The sequence below is a fragment of the Bos javanicus genome, chromosome 6 (genome assembly GCF_032452875.1).
Source record: "Bos javanicus breed banteng chromosome 6, ARS-OSU_banteng_1.0, whole genome shotgun sequence".
NCBI classification, from domain to species: Eukaryota; Metazoa; Chordata; class Mammalia; order Artiodactyla; family Bovidae; genus Bos; species Bos javanicus.
Genome location: NC_083873.1, coordinates 9,291,749 through 9,305,887, shown reverse-complemented (window position 1 = coordinate 9,305,887; position 14,139 = coordinate 9,291,749). Strand labels below are relative to the sequence as shown.

General features: G+C 41.3%; 1 long non-coding RNA gene across 2 annotated transcripts in view; it reads left to right on the top strand.

The window, feature by feature from the left end:
* The first annotated feature begins 1,866 nt into the window (after nucleotides 1-1,866).
* LOC133250055 (uncharacterized) overlaps nucleotides 1,867-14,139 on the top strand; it is a 44,324-nt gene continuing 32,051 nt past the window's right edge. For both annotated transcript variants that reach the window (XR_009737213.1, XR_009737212.1), the window contains exons 1-2: nucleotides 1,867-2,083; nucleotides 4,221-4,322. This is a non-coding gene — a long non-coding RNA (uncharacterized LOC133250055). The remainder of the gene's footprint in view (nucleotides 2,084-4,220; nucleotides 4,323-14,139) is intronic.

Sequence of the window (14,139 nt, the reverse complement as noted above, 5' to 3'; positions counted from 1 at the left end):
TAACATATTTGAAAAGCAGAGACATTACTTTGCCAACAAATGTCTGTCTAGTCAAGGCTATGGTTTTCCCAGTGGTTGTGTATGGACGTGAGAGTTGGACTGTGAAGAAAGCTGAGAGCCGAAGAATTGATGCTTTTGAAGTGTGGTGTTGGAGAAGACTCTTGAGAGTCCCTTGGACTGCAAGGAGATCCAACCAGGCCATCCTAAAGGAGACTAGTCCTGGGTGTTCATCGGAAGGACTGATGTTGAAGCTGAAACTCCAATACTTTGGCCACCTCATGTGAAGAGTTGACTCACTGGAAAAAACCCTGATGCTGGGAGGGATTGTGGGCAGGAGGAGAATGGGACGACAGAGGATGAGATGGCTGGATGGTGTCACCGACTGGATGGACATGAGTTTGGGTAAACTCCGAGTGTTGATGGATAGGGAGGCCTGGGGTGCTGCCATTCATCGGGTTGCAAAGAGTCAGACATGACTGAGTGACTGAACTGAACTGAACTGAACTGGTGTGACTTTAATTTATAGGGCTTACAGAGTTCCAGAACTAAATGTTTGTATTTAATTTCCCAGACTTGGAACATATTAGTATCTCTGAAATAATCCCTTTTACCAGGAAAACTAGGTACTTCCACTGAACAGGTCAGGGTCATGTGCACTGGAGTCAGAACAGTAGTTAGCATCACTTGAAGTGCGTATGCAGAGAGCGGGGGATGAGTCCTTATTTCCAAGGAAAATCTAGGTATTGTTTCCATAAAAGGACGTTAGTGTTAAGCAGCAAACCTACAAATATCAAAAGAAAACCTTACCGTAGGTTGATTCCTATTTCTTAAATATTTATACCTTCAGAGTTATTTGGAATCAAAATGAGAATTAAAAAAAGAAAGATGCCTAATGAAGCACAAATCTGGAGCAGCAAAACCTCATGTTTTAGATCCAAAAATGTTCTTTCAGTTGCAGTCCTTCCACTTATCTTCTAGAGTCTGGAACACCTGACTCTTCAGGAAACTGGAGAATAGAGGAAAGAGCCTCATTTATAGACAGACTCTCACCAGTGGTTCATCCATTAATTCAAGGAAACCATCAGCTCTGAGCCTATTATGGGGTGGCGGCGCAGAGCTCAATTGGTACATCTAAACTCACCTCAGTCCCAATCCTGGTGGAGCTTTCAGCCTGTCCAGAAGTTCTGCACGAGGAAAGAAAAGCTCCAGAAAGGAAGTGAAAGCAGACAGGAGGCAGTAATTAAGGATAAATTAATGCCGAGACCAAGTGACAGAATCTCTATACTGTGCTGATAATTGTTAAATTACATGAAGCATAGGAGTAATTGTGACTATCCCACCCACTGTGCTAAGGAGCTGGGTGGGAGTAGATATCCTTGTATGTGAACAACTTTGGAGCCCTCCGAAAAGGGCTCCATCATCGTCTTCATCGTCTCAGATACTCGCACCCACTTTCCAGGAGGCGAGACCTGGCTTTTACTTCGCGGCCATCACCAACATGCCTGCAATCTGGTCGGATCCCGCAGGCCAGAGTGGGACGCCCGCGACCCCACACCCAGGCTGGAGACAGGGGGATCGGCGGGGCCAACCCGGGTGGGAGGCTTGGGAGGATGGAGGGACCCCCCGACTGTCGCCTCCTCTCCTTCCCCGGGTGGGCGGGCGCGCGCGGGCCGGGAGCGGGGAGGCGGCGTGAGGGCAGCAGCGGCGCGGGCGGGCGGGTCCCGGGGCCGCGGAGCGCGTCGGAGCGAGTGCACAAATGCCCGGGGCTTTCGCCTCGGCCGCTCCCGCCCAGCGCCGCCCACGCTCCCGGACCCGCGAGGCGCCCGTCGGTGGCGGCCGCGGGGACCCGGGCGCGCTAGGGGAAGGGCCGCCCGCGCGTCGCCCCCGTCCGGATCACGGCCCTGCGTGGCCTCCGAGCGCCGCCCGGACGGGGCTACCGCGAGGAGCCGCGGAGGCCGAATACCCGGAAAGCAGGATCCCGCGGACGCCCGCAGCCCGAGGGAATCATCAGAGACCAGCCGGTCCTCGCCCAGACACCCGCCCCCTGAGACTTGGAACGCGGACTCCAGAGGCAGCGCGCAAGGTCAGGACAAGTTTCTCGCGGTTTAAAGGGGTCCTGAGACTGACTCTCATTTAAATAGCTTTTCCTTTCTTGTTTAAATAACTCTGTTTAGACCAAGAGGAAAGGCTTCCTTGAAGTATTTTGGGTTGAAAACATTGTCCTGAAAGTTTTTGTTTGTTGAGGTTGTGTATGTAAATTTGTTAACTTTCTATGTAATAAAAACCATTAAAATATTAAAGGCACACTACAGCATCAACTCCAGTACTCTTGCCTGGAAAATCCCATGGACGGAGGAGCCTGGTGGGCTGCAGTCCATGGGGTCGCTAGGAGTCGGACACGACTGAAGCGACTTAGCAGTAGCAGCAGCAGTAGCACTTGGGCATCTTATAAGCAAGTTAGGCCTTCTCTTTCCAGGTGTGGGATCAAAAAGCCAGTCTCTCACGGAAAGGTTTTGCTTGTTAGGTTTCTGCGCCCTGAGTCTCACCAAGTGCTTGGACCTCGTGTGGCTGATTTTGGTAACGTGTTACCTCGAGGTTCTGGGGTCCCGTGGAGCTGCTTGTGAACTTTGTTTCCAAAGGGCCTAGGCCGGTGGGGGCGGATAGTGCAGCTGTCTGCTCTGTTTTGCATGGCTTACAATTTACTAAGGTGCCAATATCAGCTGCGTAAAGTTTAGCTTCAGTTGCGTGCTAAGTCGCTACAGTCCTGTCCGACTCTGCGATCTCATGGATTGTATGTAGCCTGCCAGAAGCCTCTGTTCATGGGATTCTCCAGGCAAGAATTCTGGAGTGGGTTGCCATTCCTTTCTCTAGGGCATCGTACCGACCCAGGGATCACATCCGAGTCTCGTAGGTCGTAAGTGTGCCCATTTATTTGGTCTTTCCAATAGTAATGACTAGTAAGCATGTTAACTGTTGAAAGAAATGGAGTACCTGTGTTTTTCTTGTTTAGTTACTGAGACAATTTCCAAGTTGACCAAATAGCTAATCCTGTTCTCTTAGTTGAAATAGTTCAAATTACATCAAACAAAATAAAAATAACACCTCTTATCTTAGTGAGTTATCTGTAAGTTTCTCTTTTTGCGCCATTCTAGTCTTGTGAAGAGAGAGGACCCCCTTTTAATTAAGAGCTTCGTCAAAAACTTGTAATTATCCCTTAATAGGTTTGTTAAACTAAGTCCTCTGCCACTTGAGGGTCTCTAGCTGTGTAACAGATACCAAGGATTCCTGCTTGACACTGCATTTTAAAATCTTTTTCAATTAGTTCCTCTCAGGGAACTCATTTGAATCTCAAATTTAGTTAGGACTGAACTTTTACTTCTCTTTTTATAAACAATTGTAATATAGCAACATATGCAGTCTGGAAGGATTTTGAGGAAAGTACTTTTAAAAATTGGAAATGCCTATGTTAAAATGCTAATACTTAAATATTGAGACAAATGAAACTGATCACAAACATTCTTTCTTTGCCCTAAGCAAGCCATACTATAATAGAATATTTTTTAAGAGGATTTCCCCAAAGTCTACATAAAACATGCATGTTCACCTTTCCTGGACTTCAAATATGAAATAGATATCCTTAAAAATAAGATTATGCCAAGAGGCTTCTCTACCAGAAGTCTCTTTTATTCCCGTGTTCCCACAGTATCTACCTTCCCCATGATATGCTTATTATTTGTCTTAAAAACATTTAACAACAACAACAAAAAAGAATAGGCTATCTTCTCAAGTATGTAAAATCTTGACTCAGAACTCAAAAAGTATTTAAAACTTTTATTTGGCATCTTTAAAAAGAAGGAATCTTAAAATAATAAAATATCTTAGGAGAGCACTTGTGTTTTGTGGAGAGATTTGTTATTATTTAATTTTGCTGATTTACAATATTGCATTTTCTTTTAGCTATTTCCTGGGAGTGGGAAGTAGTATTTCTGAGAACTATAGCAAATACCTGAGTAATTTTAATAAAATTAATAGTGATTTTTAATGATAGTTGGGAAAGTATTTTAATTTTTTTCCTGGACCACATGTCATACAGATGAAGTTTATGATGAATTGGAATTGAAATATCCAATGGTTGATGTCATTTTGGGGAAATTGTAACTTTAGTTTTTTGTTTTTTGTTTTAAATTAGGGGATTGTTTGACTTTATAACTTTCTTGCAGTTGCACTGTGCCTTAGCAGCCCTTTGGTGCTGAAGACCAATAACTTACAGCTGCAATTCTTCTGACACCCACTCCACAAACAAACTTCAGGTCTTTCTCAAGGTAAATTGCTGTTTTTGTTCCAGTATTTGTGTGTGTCAGTTAATTAATGTGTTTAATTATTTAATGTGATGCTATATTTGGTTCCTAGCTTTACTTTTTATGTTTTTTGTCACTAACAAATTTTCTGAGTGATGTTTGCCAAACTCCATGTTTCTCATAGGCCATGTAGTTTATATTGCAAGATTTTGCAGTTTGGTGATTTTTTTTTTTTTTTTTTTAGCATTGCATATGTCAGATTCTGGCAGAACTGACTATGTGTTTACACAGGTACTTCATATGACCTGATATATATAATTTGTGGAATAAATGATGTAATTATACCCATTGTAATGCTGAAATGTAATATCTGTTTTAGTTAGCATTGCATATCAAACAATCCTAGAACTTGGTAGCTAAAATTAAATTAAAGTAAATGAAAAGCTTAGTAGCTTTCAGTATCTCCTGGTTCAGTGGCTTGGCTGGGCTCAGCTGGGCAGTTCTGCTGCTGCCCTCCCTTGGGGTCTCATATGGTTATAATCAGATGGCAGCTGGGGCTGGAGGCATCTGAGGGCAGCCGGCAGGTTATAATGACAGCGTGTCCCTCTTTCTCTCTAAGTAGCCCACGGGCCTTTTCTTTCCATCCTGTGTTTCCCTGTGTTACCCCTGACAGAGTAGCCACATTTCTTACTCAGGGTAATCAAGAAGCTACAGAAATGGGAACTGACAGGCATTCTTAAGCCTTAGACCTGGATCTGCACAGCATAACTTTCCCCACCTCAATCAGCTAAGCAATTACAGGGCCAGCCCCAACTCCAGAGAGGAGAAATCATTCAGCTAAGCAATTACAGGGCCAGCCCCAACTCCAGAGAGGAGAAATCATCACCATCTTTTGACGGGGAAAATAGCAAAGTATCTGTGACTGTCTTTAATCCACAACAATATTCTTCACTAATAATTTTTTAGAGGAATATTATAAGATTTTAGAACCAGAAAACTCCTAGGAATTATTTCATCTAACATCATCAGTTTATATGAAAGGGTACAGGAGCAAAATATCACAATAAAAGACCTGGAGATGTAACCCTTTCTTATTGTTTTTTTGTTGTTGTTGTTGTTGTTCTGGAATGCATTATTTATATATTTATTTTTTAAATTAATTTTATTCTATTCTCAAACTTTACATAATTGTATTAGTTCTGCCAAACATCAAAATGAATCCACCACGGGTATACATGTGTTCCCCATCCTGAACCCCCCTCCCTCCTCCCTCCCCACACCATCCCTCTGGGTCGTCCCAGTGCACCAGCCCCAAGCATCCAGTATCGTGCATTGAACCTGGACTGGCATCTCGTTTCATACATGATATTTTACATGTTTCAATGCCTCAGAACCCATAGAAATCTGCTGGGTATGGTTTCTGACTAGCTTGTTAGAAACATGCCTGCATTTTCCAAAATCCACTAAGACTTGAGAAATATTTTAAATCATGACAGAACAAGATATTTCTGGATATCAAGGAAGATTATTTTTGAATAATTATTTTGCCTTCTTTAAAAACACACACATCAACACAGAGAAATAGACTTTTATAAGAGAGTGAATCTAAAATAAATCTTTTATTCCTAAGGAGTATGTGACACCTTCATGGTCCAATACCAAGTTCATTGTGCCTTGGGTAATGTTTGACCCTTCACTTCATCTCTTAAAGACGTTTTTGTAAATAATGTGTAAATATACACTTACTGTGTACATATGTACTTCTTAAACAATAAATTAGGATGAAGAACCTGTTTTTTATTACCAACATTTACTTTTCTAATGAAAACAATCAGGATAATACTTTTTTTCATGCCTGAAATTAAAAATACAAGTACTGAAATGCTCACTGTATATACAAATTAATAGGAAAAAATTCTGTTGGTTTAAGTGAGGCACATAATGAAATGTTTTCAGACCTTCCTGACCTTCAGTTTGTCTATCTATCTCAGTTTAACTCTCTCTGCCCACCCCTCTTTCTTAAACTGGTGTAATCATCTTGTAACTTTCGCATCAATTACGCCAATTTTAAAACACAAGTGGAATTCTCCTCTTTCTCTGTGTTTCTCTTTAGCGCCCTTCTTTCTCTCCCAGGTGTTTTAATTCTGACAGCAGTTCTTCCCTTTCTGCTTAGACTCCTCTTCCTTATTTATAAATGTTTACTATATTCCATTTGTTTCTCAAAAAACCAAAATATATTTGTTACCTTTTTATTTTTGGAACTCTTAGTTGTCCATTTTTCTATTTTGGTTTTTTTTTTTTTTTTAGTTTGTTAATCTATTCCTTCATGAGGAAAAAATAAATATTAATTGAAATAATAGTAGTTGCTTACTTTTCCTAGTATTTTTCTTCATTCTTGTAAGTAAATAATTCTTTGAATTCAAATGTCTGCTGTCAGTAATTTGTGTTTCTTTTTTATGTGTTATACCATAAATAGAATGGTATGATTTTCAGCTAATAAATGAAGCTCTAATGCCTGTGCCTTCAGAGAACTATGTAAATTTGCATATTTTGTAAAACAAAATAGATGTAAGGACATCTCACTGATGTTGTAGAGAAAGGCTTAGGCAACCTGACTCTGTGACCCCATGGACTGTAGCTCCTCTGTCCTAGAATTCTCCAGGCAAGAGTACTCAAGTGGGTTGCCATTTCCTTCTCCAGGGGATCTTCCAACCCAGGGATCGAACACACATCTCCTGCACTGCAGGCAGATTCTTCACCATCTGAGCCAGCAGGGAAGCCCCCATGTAAAACTGCACATTATGCAAAACAAGCTAGATGTAAAGAAATCTCACTGATGTTACAGAAAAAGGCTTAGGTAACCTTTTTAGAAATGCTGGGTCTCAGATCTTATGTTCCTTTTCCACTTGTGTTCCTGTTTGCAGCACCTCTATGATGGCAGTTTAATGTTCCTGTGACTTTTCAGACAGTTATAGTGCTGGGTCTGATCCCTTTGTGAAAATGGAAATGTAAATAGTCTTACCTCCTCCCGTCTGCCCTTTGTATCCATGGTACCCCATCTGCAGCATATGGAAAATATTTGAAAAAAATTTCAATAAAGTTCCAAAAGGCAAAACAAATTTATCACACACAGGTATTTGTTTTGTATTTACAATTATTTACACAGCATGTATATTGTATTAGGTATTATAATCTAGAGAGATTTAAATATATGGGAGGATGTATGTAGGTTATATGCAAACATTGCACCATTTGAGACTTGAGCATGTGTGGATTTTAGTACCCTTAGAGGCTTTTGAAACCAATCCTTCATGATTACTTAGGAACTACTGTACTTTACCTAGTTCATAAGAGTGTAATGAGCCCATGGTTGAGAAAGCACTTTATAAATTAAAGGCCATCATTCATGTCATTTTCAATTCCTTTGCTTACAAGATGTGAACAATTCTATTTAATAATTTCTAAAGTTTCTGCCAGTTTACACTATGTGAAATTCTCTAAAATGTTACTAAGGGAACCCAGCACACATTCATTTGAACTTAGTAACTGGATGGTAAATTTGTGTGAGCAGAACACCTTCTCTGAGAGTTAGAATCCCCATTATCTACGTGATAATATAATTATCTACCCCAAAGGTCTGTGGTAAGCTTTGCCTAAACAAAGGACATTTTGTGACAAGAATGGTTGGCCTTCTCAATTTCAGCCTCTTCATTATGCAATGGATATAATAGTAAGACTCTGTTTTCTCCAAATAACTTATTATGTGTCAATATTAAGACCTTTGGGCTCACCAGGTGGCCCTGGTGGTAAAGAACTGCCTGCCAGTGAGGGAGACATAGTAGACAAGGGTTGGATCCCTGGGCCTGGAAGATCCCCTGAAGGAGGCCATGTCAAACCACTCCAGTATTCTTACCTGGAGAATCCTATCGACAGAGAAGGCTGGCAGGCTGTTGTCCATAGGGACTCAAAGAGTCGGACACGGCTGGAACAACTTAGCACATAACACACAATGAGTTCAGTTCAGTTGCTCATTCATGTCTGACTCTTTGCGACCCCATGGACAGCAGCATGCCAGGATTCCCTGTCCATCACCAACTCCTGGAGCTTGCTCAAACTCACGTCCATTGAGTCAGTGATGCCATCCAACCATCTCATCCTCTGTCACCCCTTCTCCTCCTTCCTTCAGTCTTTTCCAGCATCAGGGTCTTTTCAAATAAGTCAGTTCTTTGTATCAGGTGGCCAAAGTATTGGAGTTTCAGCTTTAGTCCTTCCAATGAATATTCAGGACTGATTTCCTTGAGGATTGACTGGTTGGATCTCCTTGCAATCCAAGGAACTCTCAAGAGTCTCCTCCAACACTGCAGTTCAGAAGTATCAATTCTTTGGTGCTCAGGTTTTTTATAGTTCAACTCTCACATCCATATGTGACTACTGGAAAAACCATACCGTTGACTAGGTGGACCTTTGTTGACAAAATAATGTCTCTGATTTTTAATATGCTGTGTAGGTTGGTCATAACTTTTCTTCCAAGGAGCAAGCATCTTTTAATTTCATGGCTGCAGTCACCATCTGCAGTGATTTTGGAGCCCAAGAAAATTAAGTCTCTCACTGTTTCCATTGTTTCTCCATCTATTGGCCATGGAGTAATGGGACCAAATGCCATGATCTTAGTTTTCTGAATATTGAGTTTTAAGCCAGCTTTTTCACACTTCTCTTTAACTTTCATTAAGAGGCTCTAACCTGTTCACTTTCTGCTATAAGGGTAGTGTCATCTGCCTATTTGAGGTTATTGATATTTTTCCTGGTAATCTTGATTCCAGCTTGTTTGTGCTTCATTCACCCTGGCATTTCACATGATGTACTCTGCATATAAGTTAAATAAGCAGAGTGACAATATACAGCCCTGACGTACTCTTTTTCCTATTTGGAACCAGTCTGTTGTTCTAGGTCTGGTACTAACTGTGGCTTCTTGACCTGCATACAGGTTTTTTAGGAGGCAGATAAGGTGGTCTGGTATTCCCATCTCTTCAAGAATTTTCCACAGTTTGTTGTGATCTCACAGTCAAAGACTTTGGTGTAATCAGTAAAGCAATAGCAGATGTTTTTCTGAAACTCTCTTGCTTTTTCTGTGATCCAGTGGATGTTGGCAATTTGATCTCTGGTTCCTCTCCATTTTCTAAATTCAGCTTTAACATCTGGAAGTTCATCATTCACATACTGTTGAAACCTGGCTTGGAGAATTTTGAGCATTACTTTGCTAGCATGTGAGATGAGTGCAATTGTGCAGTAGTTTGAACATTCTTTGGGCTTCCCTGGTGGCTCAGATAGTAAAGAGTCTGCCTGAAATGCTGGAGGCCTGGGTTCATTCCCTGGGTCAGTATGATCCCCTGGAGAAGGAAATGGCAACCCACTCTGGTATTCTCAACTGGAAAAGTCCATGGACGGAGCAGCCTGGAAGGCTAAAGTCCATGGGGTTGCAAAGAGTTGGAAATGACTGAACAACTAACTTACTTATTTGAGCATTCTTTGGCATTGCCCCTCTTTGGGATTGGAATGAAAACTGACCTTTTCCAGTCCTATGGCCACTGCAGAGTTTTCCAAATTTCCTGGCATATTGAGTGCAGCACGTTCACAGCATCAGCTTTTAGGATTTGAAATAGCTCAACTGGAATTCCATCACCTCCACTAGCTTTGTTCATGGTGATGCCTCCTAAGGTCCACTTGACTTCTTATCCCAGGATGTCTGGCTCAAGGTAAGTGATTACACCATTGTGGTTATCTGTGTCATGAAGATCTTTTTTGTTTAGTAGTTCTGTGTATTCTTGTCACCTCTGCTTAATATCTTCTGCTTCTGTTAGTTCCATACCATTTTTGTCCTTTATTGAGCCTATCTTTGCATGAAATGTTCCCTTGGTATCTCTAATTTTCTTGAAGAGATCTCTAGTCTTTCCCATTCTATTTTTTCCTCTATTCCTTTGCACTGATCACTGAGAAAGGCTTTTTTATCTCCCCTTGTTATTTTTTGCAATGCTGCCTTCAGATGGGTATATTTTTCCTTTTCTCCTCTGCCTTTTACATCTTTTCTTTTCTCAGCTATTTGTAAGACCTCCTCAGACAACCACTTTACCTTTTTGCATTTATTTTTATTGTGGATGGTCTTGATCACTGCCTCCTGTGCAATGTCATGAACCTCCATCCATAGTTCTTCAGACACTGTCTATCAGCTCTAATCCCTTGGATCTATTTGTCACTTGCACTGTATAATCGTAAGGGATTTGATTTAGGTCATACATGAATGGTTTAGTGGCTTTCCCTACTTTCTTCAATTTAAGTCTGAATTTGGCAATAAGGAGTTCATGATCTAAGCCACAGTCAGCTCCCAATTTTGTTTTTGCTGACTGTATAGAACTTCTCCATCTTTGGCTGCATAGAATCTATGCAAACCACAGAATCTGAAAATCATATTCTATGGAAACCATTGCATATTCTATGCAAACCATAGAACCTGGTTTGGGTTTGGGTATTGACCGTTTGGTGATGTCTGTATGTAGAGTCTTCTCTTGTGTTGTTTGAAGAGGGTGTGTTTGCTATGACCAGTGCAGTCTCTTGGCAAAACTCTGTTAACCTTTGCTCTGCTTCATTTTGTACTCCAAGGCCAAATTTGCCTGTTGCTCGAGGTATTTCTTGACTTCCTACTGTTCCATTCCTGTCCCCTATGATGAAAAGGACATCCTTTTTGGGTATCAGTTCTAGAAGGTCTTGCAGGTCTTCATGCTGCTGCTGCTGCTAAGTTGCTTCAGTCGTGTCCGGTTCTGGGTGACCCCATAGACGGCAGCCCACCAGGCTTCCCCGTCCCTGGGATTCTCCAGGCAAGAACACTGGAGTGGGTTTCCATTTCCTTTTCCAATGCATGAAAGTGAAAAGTGAAAGTGAAGTCGCTCAGTCGTGTCCGACTCTAGCAACCCCATGGACTGCAGCCTGCCAGGCTCCTCCGTCCATGGGATTTTCTAGGCAAAAGTACTAGAACCATTCAATTTTTGCTTCTTCAACATTACTGGTTGGGACATAGACGTGGATTACTGAATCATTTGCCTTGGAAATGACAGAGATCATTCTGTCGTTTTTGAGATTGCATCCAAGTACTGCATTTCAGACTCTTCTGTTGACTATGATGGCTACTCTATTTCTTCTAAGGGATTCTTGCCCACAGTAGTAGATGTAATGGTCATCTAAGTTAAATTCACCCATTCCAGTCCATTTTAGTTCACTGATTCCTAAAATGTCGATGTTCACTCTTGCTATCTCCTGTGACCACTTCTAATTTACCTTGATTCATGGACCTAACATTCCAGATTCCTATGCAATATTGCTTTTTACAGCATCGGACTTTACTTCCATCACCAGTCACATCCACAACTGGGCATTGTTTTCATTGCGGCTCCATATCTTCATTCTTTATGGCACACTATATGACCTTTAAAATATTTTAAGATATTTATATAATTACTCTCTGTCATCTGTTGTAAGAAATTCCAAAAGCTTCTGGTAAACATAATCTTACCCACCTCTCAACCTGAATGAAATACGACGCATTTCTGCTTGTATCCTTGTAGACTACAACTATTTTCTTCTTTCACATTGTCATACTGAAAAACTCTTCTTAACCCTTTAAAAAAATATTTACCTTGTCAGATTCATAACTGGAAATGTTTGAAAGGACTTGAGATTTTGAGTGAGAGAAACTCTTACTGTTCTGAACTCAGATCCATTTACCCAACCCACAGCCAAGCCTATCTACTGGCATGGGGTTGTGGTAAAATAAAGTACAGCACTTACTGCAGGGCAAGAAGCAAGGAGACTGAAAATGCTGAGAAGACTCGATCTCCCTGATGGCTTTTAAAGCCATAGGTGATGGTTGTAGGGTTTCTGATTAGCTCATGGACATTCTTCCTATTTGTTAGTCATGAGATACCAGTCATGAGGTTTGGGGAATCTTAATCATCAATCTTCTGGTTCAAACCATTCTGAGATCTATGTGTTTGTGGTCATTGGGTACTCAAAATCCTCCAGCAGTGGGGGTCTTCATTTCTGCAGAACCACTCCAAGATACGTATTAGATTGTTAGTTATATCCCTTTCAGGAGGAGGTAGGAGTCCTGTGACTGTTGTTCAAGCTGTTATTGCCTGCTTTCCTTTGTTCCTGAATTTTCTACTTCTCTAATCATTACCTGTTTGAGTCTGCTCTTTCAAACTTTGGGGGAGCCTCAGTGTGTGTTTCTTTGAACAAACAAGAATTGGGGAGACAGTGGATTGTAGTCACTTGACTGCAAGAGATTAACAGCTGTGAAGATGGGGAGAAGTAACAAGGTTTGAGATATGTGGGAGAGATAGTGCTGAGGGGATCTGCTTAATGATTATATGTTGGGAAGAATTAAGTAGTAAAATTGGGTAATCAGAGATAAATCCCAGGGATTTTTTGCTGGCAGGGGCTAGAAATGCATTCCTTCAGCAGAAAAACCCAGAGAAGAGTTGTGTAGTGCAATGGATGTGAGCGCATGAGACAGAAAGTGTTTGTTTCCATCTTCATGACTTCATCACATGGGCAAGTGTCTTAAATTCTGTGCCTTCATTTCCTCATGTATGAAATGAGAATTATGATACCTAACTCATCACTTGCCCTAAGGATTGAAGGAGGTGCTTCATTAAAATTATTTAGAACAGTGCTTGACACATGGTGAGCTCTATCAGAGAAAAGAGAGCCAAAAAAAGAGTTCTGACACGTATAGTTTGAGATACCTATTGGACCTCTGAGCAGAGGTGCTTGTGTGTGTCACAGGATGGTTTCAGTGAAGATGCGAAGTGATTCAGTGTGAGATATATGCTGGAGATAGATCTGAACAGATGTGGCCCTAGAGGGTCATGGTTGATTGTATGGACTCCAAAGACAGACTGCGTTTATATCCACTTACTAGCTATGAGCATGTACTATAAGCTGTGTGCTTCAGTTTCCTCATGTTTGAAAAGAGAACTTTAATGGAAACTATCTCCTAGTTTTGTTCTAAGGATTAAACATCTAATATATCAAATATATATATGTGCCAGGTATTAAGGGTGTAGGATTGAGTCACATTTCACATGTTGAAATGGGTTTTCAACATACAGGTGAAGATATGTTGAGTAAATGAGCTTAGAGATCAGGAAGACCCAGTGTTCATGATATCAACTGGTCATTTGTCAACATACTTGAAGGAAAGTTACACGGCTCAAAATAGCCTGGAATTAAAACTCCTCTCCAGGTTCTCCCCACCATTCTATGCAAAACAAAGAACTCTCTCACTCGAAGAAAACAATGGACATTAATGTTGATCACATCCAGCACTCAGCTGGTCCCAGCCTCTGGCCGAATTCCTTGCCCCCGCTGTTTAAGAGATAACTACTCTGAACAACCTTGGAGAAGAGCAGGCCCCCTTAAGACAGTAGCTTTCCACATACATGCCTATATATACTTACTCTTTTCTTGGGTTAGTGCAGCAGCTCACTAATCTGACTGCTGCCCCTTCTCGCCTCATTAAAGGTGATCTGTTCCTGTAAAGTGCTGGTCTCATTCTTTTTCTGAACCTCGCCTTCTCTGACTCCCTTACCCTACAGTACTGATGGTACTTAAAGCTTCAGGGTGGGATGAAATCTCACACATTTACTCTAAGGATCGAAGAACGAATGTGTGTGTGTACTCAGTCGTGTCCAACTCTTTGTCATCCCATGGACTGTAGCCTGCCTGGCTCCTCTGTCCATGGTATTTCCCAGGCAAGAATACTAGAGTGCGTTGCTGTCTTCCTCCTCCA